Source organism: Martes martes, assembly GCF_963455335.1.
Source record: "Martes martes genome assembly, chromosome: 2".
NCBI lineage: Eukaryota > Metazoa > Chordata > Mammalia > Carnivora > Mustelidae > Martes > Martes martes.
This window is the reverse complement of record NC_137889.1, coordinates 43,924,419-43,931,143: the sequence shown is the minus strand read 5'-3', so window position 1 is coordinate 43,931,143 and position 6,725 is coordinate 43,924,419.

Sequence of the window (6,725 nt, the reverse complement as noted above, 5' to 3'; positions counted from 1 at the left end):
AGTTTTTCTAGCCCTTTCTTACATATCAAAGTGCTGAGTTCACAAAGATGAATTTAACCAGCTCTTTATTTAATGTGTAGTATCATTACTTTTGATGACACTACTTCACATGATATTGGCACACAGAGTAGGAAATGGTTATTTTTTCTTTTAAAATTAAAATTAACTATATATGTTGATATTAATATATCCCTTCCTTCTTTTGAACTTCTGCTTTCTGCTGGTTTTTTTTTTTTTTTTTTTTTTTTTTTTTTTTTTTGTCAGCATCTCAGTTCCTTTTTATGTGTTCATCTTAGGACATACAGGAAAATCTCCTCCTGGAGTTAATTATGTTCATGTTTGTTACATTCTTGAGAAATCCATTTCAACAAATCAAAGAATATATTTTTAGAACATCCTAAATGTCCTGTTCCCAGAAATTATGAATATACTGGTCAATTTCAATTATACCCGTTGCTTATAGAAACCTGATATGGAGAACGAAGTGAAGTTTCATTCATTTATGCTACTTGTCAGAGTTTAAGAAGTACTTATTCCTTTGCTCATTTTTTGTTCCTTAGATGAGAGACAAGCCAAGAAACAGACTCAACTATAGAAAACAAACTAATGGTTACCAGGGGGAGATGGGTGGAACATGGATGTAGTAGGTGATGAGGACTAAGTAATGCACTTGTCATGATGACCCCTGAATGAATGTACAGAACTGTTGAACCACTTTATTGTACACCTGAAACTATTATAACTCTGTATGTTAACTATATTGGAATTAAAAATTAAAAAAAACTTATTCATGATTGTCACCATCATTTTATTTGTGCATCTAATTAAAGAGTTGTTAATATGAATATATTTATTTTTATACTCTGAGGTTTTTTTTAAGTAGATAGATGATATAATCATTATTATTAAAGAAACTTGGTGTCCATCTGAGAAAGCAAGATAAACAATGATATAAATTCATTTCTGGGAAAATCGAATGATGCAGGCAACATAGAGCCAAAACATAATAGAACACAGCATTATTTTCTAGCTCCTACTTCCAACATCTTTAAATCTTCCCTCCCTAGCTAATTTTGGGGAAGAACAAGGCAGAGAGCAAAGTAAGTGCTAACATATGTAGGGTCTTTGATTGAATTACAAAACAACGCCTACTCTGGGTAGCTGATTTACAAAAAGACATTCGCTTATGAGCACAGGAAGCATGTGAAGATCTATGTCATTCATAGCTTTCCTGTTTACTTCCAGATGCCTGCTCAAACTTGCCATAGGTACTATGACTCTAACACCTTACAAATTGCATGTAGTAGATGCCTAATAAAATCTGTCAGCCTGAGTTGACTTTATACTTTCCTTCCTCTGTACCTCCAGCTTTTAATATCACTTGTCACAGCTCACCACCAGTGAATCATTTAACTGGAAGAGATCTCAAGGTTTTCTGATTGAGTCCCCACTGAAGCCAATGCAGCTTACAAAAAATGTCAGTGATTCCTGTGCATTAAAGCTTGCTGGGAAAATGTTTGGCCAAAGCTGCTACCAGACCCCACACCATATATGCTAAATCTAGCCATCCACAGATTAGTCCCTTCTCCCTAAAACTCAGACATACCTTCAAGACAGTAGGACAGAGACATGGCAGAATTCAAAAATTGTCTCCCTTTTCCATCCTGACCTCTTGTCCATGAGTTCCTCTTGTGTGTTCTTGTTTTCTTTTCCCTGCCAATAGATTTCTGGTGAACCATCCCCCAAGTGCACTGACATGCTCAAACAGGTTTAAAAGAGGAAAAACAACAACTTTGAAGTTAGACTTGGGTTTGAATTCCAACTTATCTACTTACTAGCTATGAGTTTTTAATTTCTAAGTTACTTAATTTCTCTTCACTTCAATGTATATTCATCAAGGAGAAGATAAAAGTATTTGTCTTAGGGGGCTGTTGTGAGAATAAAACAAATGTAAGAGTGCCTGGGTGACTCAATTGGTTCAGTAGCCAACTTTTTTTTTTTTTTATTTCTTTTTAGCGTAACAGAATTCATTGTTTTTTGCACCACACCCAGTGCTTCATGCAATACGTGCCCTCCCTAATACCCACTACCTGGCTCCACCAACCTCTCACCCCCCAACCCGCCCCTTCAAAACCCTCAGGTTGTTTTTCAGAGTCCATGGTCTCTCATGGTTCACCTCCCCTTCCAATTTCCCTCAACTCCCTTCTCCTCTCCATCTCCCTATGTCCTCCATGTTATTTGTTATGCTCCACAAATAAGTGACCAACTCTTGATTTCAGCTCAGGTCATGATCTCAGGGTCCTGGGATAGAGCCCTGTGTTGGCCTCCATGCTCAGCTGGAGTATGGTTCAGGATTCTCTCTCCATCTTTCCCTCCCCTCACTCACTCTCTTTTTCTAAAATAAATAAATATATCTTTAAACAATCAAGTGCAAACAAAGTGACTTGCACAGTGTATGACAGATAGTTGATGCAAAAAAAAATGTTATCTGTTATTCTTATTATAACAATATCATGATGTGGTGATCACTGGGTGTTATACAGAACTAATGAATCATTGAACACCACATCAAAAACTAATGATGTACTATATGTTGGCTAAATGAATTTAATAATAAAAAAGCAATATCTGGGGGCACCTGGGTGGCTCAGTGAGTTAAAGCCTCTGCCTTCGGCTCAGGTCATGATCCCAGGGTCCTGGGATCAAGCCCCACATGGGGCTCTCTTCTCAGCAGGGAGCCTTCTTCCCTTCCTCTCTCTCTGCCTGCCTCTCTCCTTACTTGTGATCTCTATCTGTCAAATAAATAAATTAAAAAAAAAAAAAGCAATATCTGAATACATGCTATGCTCATGCTGACAGATCCTAGTGGTCATGTAGCAATGGGAGAAAGGAGATTGAGGGAGTGAGTTCAGAATACTGAATACAGTCATGAAAGGTATAGAGAAGATACAGTCATTATTCTTGACAGGGAAGGCCATATGAGCAAAAATGTATAAATCGGAGTAAGAAATCTTGTTTGGGGAAAGAGTAAGAGGCCATGCTATCTGGGGCAGAGCTTCCATATTAGATTAGTGGAGAATGACTTGACTGAATTAAGAAAGTGTAGGGAATACAATTATTTATTGTTTCTCTATCCACACCCCTTGACCTGCATTTGGGCATTAAGGGGCTTAAAGAACTCCTAATTTTGATTTAGCTCAGCCTAATTCAGGATATGGTCTTGGGATTATATCTCCTGGCAACCATATTGTGGTAGTGTGAACTTGGACTTTGCACACAACATTTCCTCAGCTATAATGGGGCAATGATGCCAACCTCATGGATTTTTACAAGGTTTAAGAAAGAGGATGCATGTGAGGACCTAGAATGGTAGCCTCTTGATCTCAAGTTCAGATCATGTGCCAATCTTCAGCATCTCATCCATGACATGATTTCCACTACCATACTAGCACCTTATAGGAACACTAAGACTGTACAGAAAATTTTGCTATCCTTGCCTTATGCAGCCAATTTTGCCAATTATTGATCTTATTCCCTTAAGCAATTTATTCTGTCGTGTCCTAAGAATGAGTTTCATTTGGATTGTAAAATCTTTGTGTTTTATCTTTCACTTAAGAAGAATTGTCTTAGCTTAGAAATTAAGAGATATCTACATCCAAAAAAAAAAAAAAAAGTCTAGAGATGTTGGAACCATGTCAAAGGAATGGGAGAGGTAGGAGAAATAACTTAGGTCCAGGTACTTTCTTTCATCTCACATCTTAGGCAGATTTCCATTTTATGTCCAGAAACCTGGGATGAGAAGGTAAACAAGCTGACAAACAAAAAACTCAAGCCATGATAAAATAGGGAAATCTGCATAGTAGAAATTTTGTGCAGGCTATCTGAGTTAAATCTGTTCAGAGTCAAAATATGCAAAAAAAAAAATCAATCATTATGAGTAAATGACTTGTGAGGATCAGAGAACAGAGTTGCCAATGTGTTTCAATGGAGAAAGGTAAGTCTTTTCAACAAATGCTGATGAAACAATTTGACTATATTAAATACAAAAGCAAATAATTACTGACACTTCTACCATAATAATAAAAAACCCTCTATTCATAGCTTGCACCTTATATAAAAATTAATTAGAAATGAGCTAAATGTAAAATAGAGTGAAAAATGCACACACATGCATGCACATACCTGCACAGACATTTGCTCACATATGCAAATAATAATTTACAGTTTTGTTGTCAGCAGAGACATTAAGTTTTGAGTAAAAGAATGGGATTGTTATGCATATTCTAGAAAGTTCATGTATCTGTTATATCATTACAAGACTAATGGGTAGCTAAGGCAATTGCAGAGTTTAAAGGGAAGACTACTGAAATAATCCAGGTAAGATTTGATAGTGATAGCATTAGAAAAGTAAAAAGTGGTCAGATTCAGGATATACTTTGAAGCAGAGCTGATAAGATTTCTTGACTGAAAGAAGAGGGGGTGGGATTTAAGGATAAATTCGAAAGTTTTCTTCCTGAGTAAGAGGCAAATTAACTGTTTGGGAAAAAATGGGGAGTTAGAAGGTTTATAATCAATAGTTATGTTTTTTACATGTTAGATTTGAAGTACCTATTATAAAGCCAAATGGAGATATTTATTCACTTATTAACTTTATTGATGAATCATTGAGAAATATAGTGGTATATATTTAAAGTCTACAATGTAATAACTTGATATACATATACATTATAGAATAATTACAAAGATTAAGATAATCAACACAGCATCACCTCAAATAATTAACACAGTTAACTCCTGATTGTGTGTGTGTGTGTGTGTGTGGTGAGAATGCTTAAGATTTGTCTCATTGACTTTCAAGTACACAATATCATATTATTTTTTTTTTAAAGGGGAGTTGGGGAGGGGCAGAGAGAGGGAAGTGGGAGAGGGAAATTTTTTTTCTTTTAATTTTTTTTTAATTTCTTTTCAGTGTTCCAGAATTCATTATTTATGTACCACATCCAGTGTTCCATGCAATACGTGCCTTCCATAATACCCACCACCAGGCTCACCCAACCTCCTACCCCCTTGCCCCTCCAAAACCCTCAGATTGTTTTTCAGAGTCCACAGTCTCTCATGGTTCGTCTCCCCGTCCAATTTCCCCCCAACTCCCTTCTCCTCTCCATCTCCCCTCCAGGTCCTCTATGTTATTCCTTATGCTCTACAAATAAGTGAAACAATATGATAATTGACTCTCTCTGCTTGACTTATTTCACTAAGCATAATCTCTTCCAGTCCTATCCATGTTGATACAAAAATTGGTATTCATCCTTTCTGATGGAGGCATAATAATCCATAGTGTATATGGACCACATCTTCCTTATCCATTCATCCATTGAAGGGCATCTTGGTTCTTTCCACAGTTTGGCGACTGTGGCCTTTGCTGCTATGAACTGTTGGGATACAGGTAGCCCTTCTTTCCACTGCATCTGTATCTTTGGGGCAAGTACCCAGTAGTGCAATTGCGGGGTCATAGGGAAGCTCGATTTTGAATTTCTTAAGGAACCTTCACACTGTTTTCCAAAGTGGCTATACCAACTTGCATTCCCACCAACAGTGTAAGAGGGTTCCCCTTTCTCCACATCTTCCCCAACACACGTTGTTTACTGTCTTGTTAATTTTGGCCATTCTAATTGGTGTAAGGTGGTATCTCAATGTGGTTTTGATTTGAATCTCCCTGATGGCTAGTGATGATGAACACTTTTTCATGTGTCTGTTAGCCATTTGCATGTCTTCATTGGAGAAGTGTCTGTTCATATCTTCTGCCCATTTTTTAATATGACTGTCTGTTTTGTGTGTGTTGAGTTTGAGGAGTTCTTTATAGATCCTAGATATCAGACCTTTGTCTGTACTGTCATTTGCGAATATCTTCTCCCATTCCTCGGGTTGCCTCTTTGTTTTGTTGACTGTTTCCTTTGCTGTGCAGAAGCTTTTGATCTTGATGAAGTCCCAAAAGTTCATTTTCACTTTTGTTTCCTTTGTCTTTGGAGACATATCTTGAAGATGTTGCTGTGGCCGATGTCGAAGAGGTTACTGTCTATGTTCTCCTCTAGGATTCTGATGGATTCCTGCCTCACGTTGAGGTGATATTTTAAATATATAAAATCCCCAATAAGAATTATTTAGAGGATAATTATCTTTATAATAACATTTCTACAGTATAAGTGCATCAAAAATGGGCCTGCAGTCTGACTGAATCAGGCTAAAATAAGACATTCTTTAAATGTTTTATTAGTTTCAGAGGTAGAATTTCATGATTTATCAGTTGCATATATTAAAACATTTTTAAAAGAACAAGGTTATGGCAGCATTCACTTATGACAAACTGCATTGTGCTGGGCCCTGGGATAGACTTGACTGGTGTTAGAAGATACTAGATAAACACTGAAGATTCCTCTTAAAGGGGCAAGATGGGAGCATCTGCAAATTGTAGTTTTCATAGGTTATATATGTAACGTGATTGTGTCTATCCCCACAATTCTATGCATATACATTTTTAACACCTTTATTGAGACTTGCCATAAAAGTCACTCTTTTTATTAAGTATACAATATCATTTTTTAGTACAGAGTTGTGCAATCATCACAATCTAATTTTCTTCATCCCCCAAAGATCCCTTATATTCATTTGTAGTTAATTTTTCTTCCAACTCTCATCCCCAGGCAACAACTAAAACTACTTTTTTC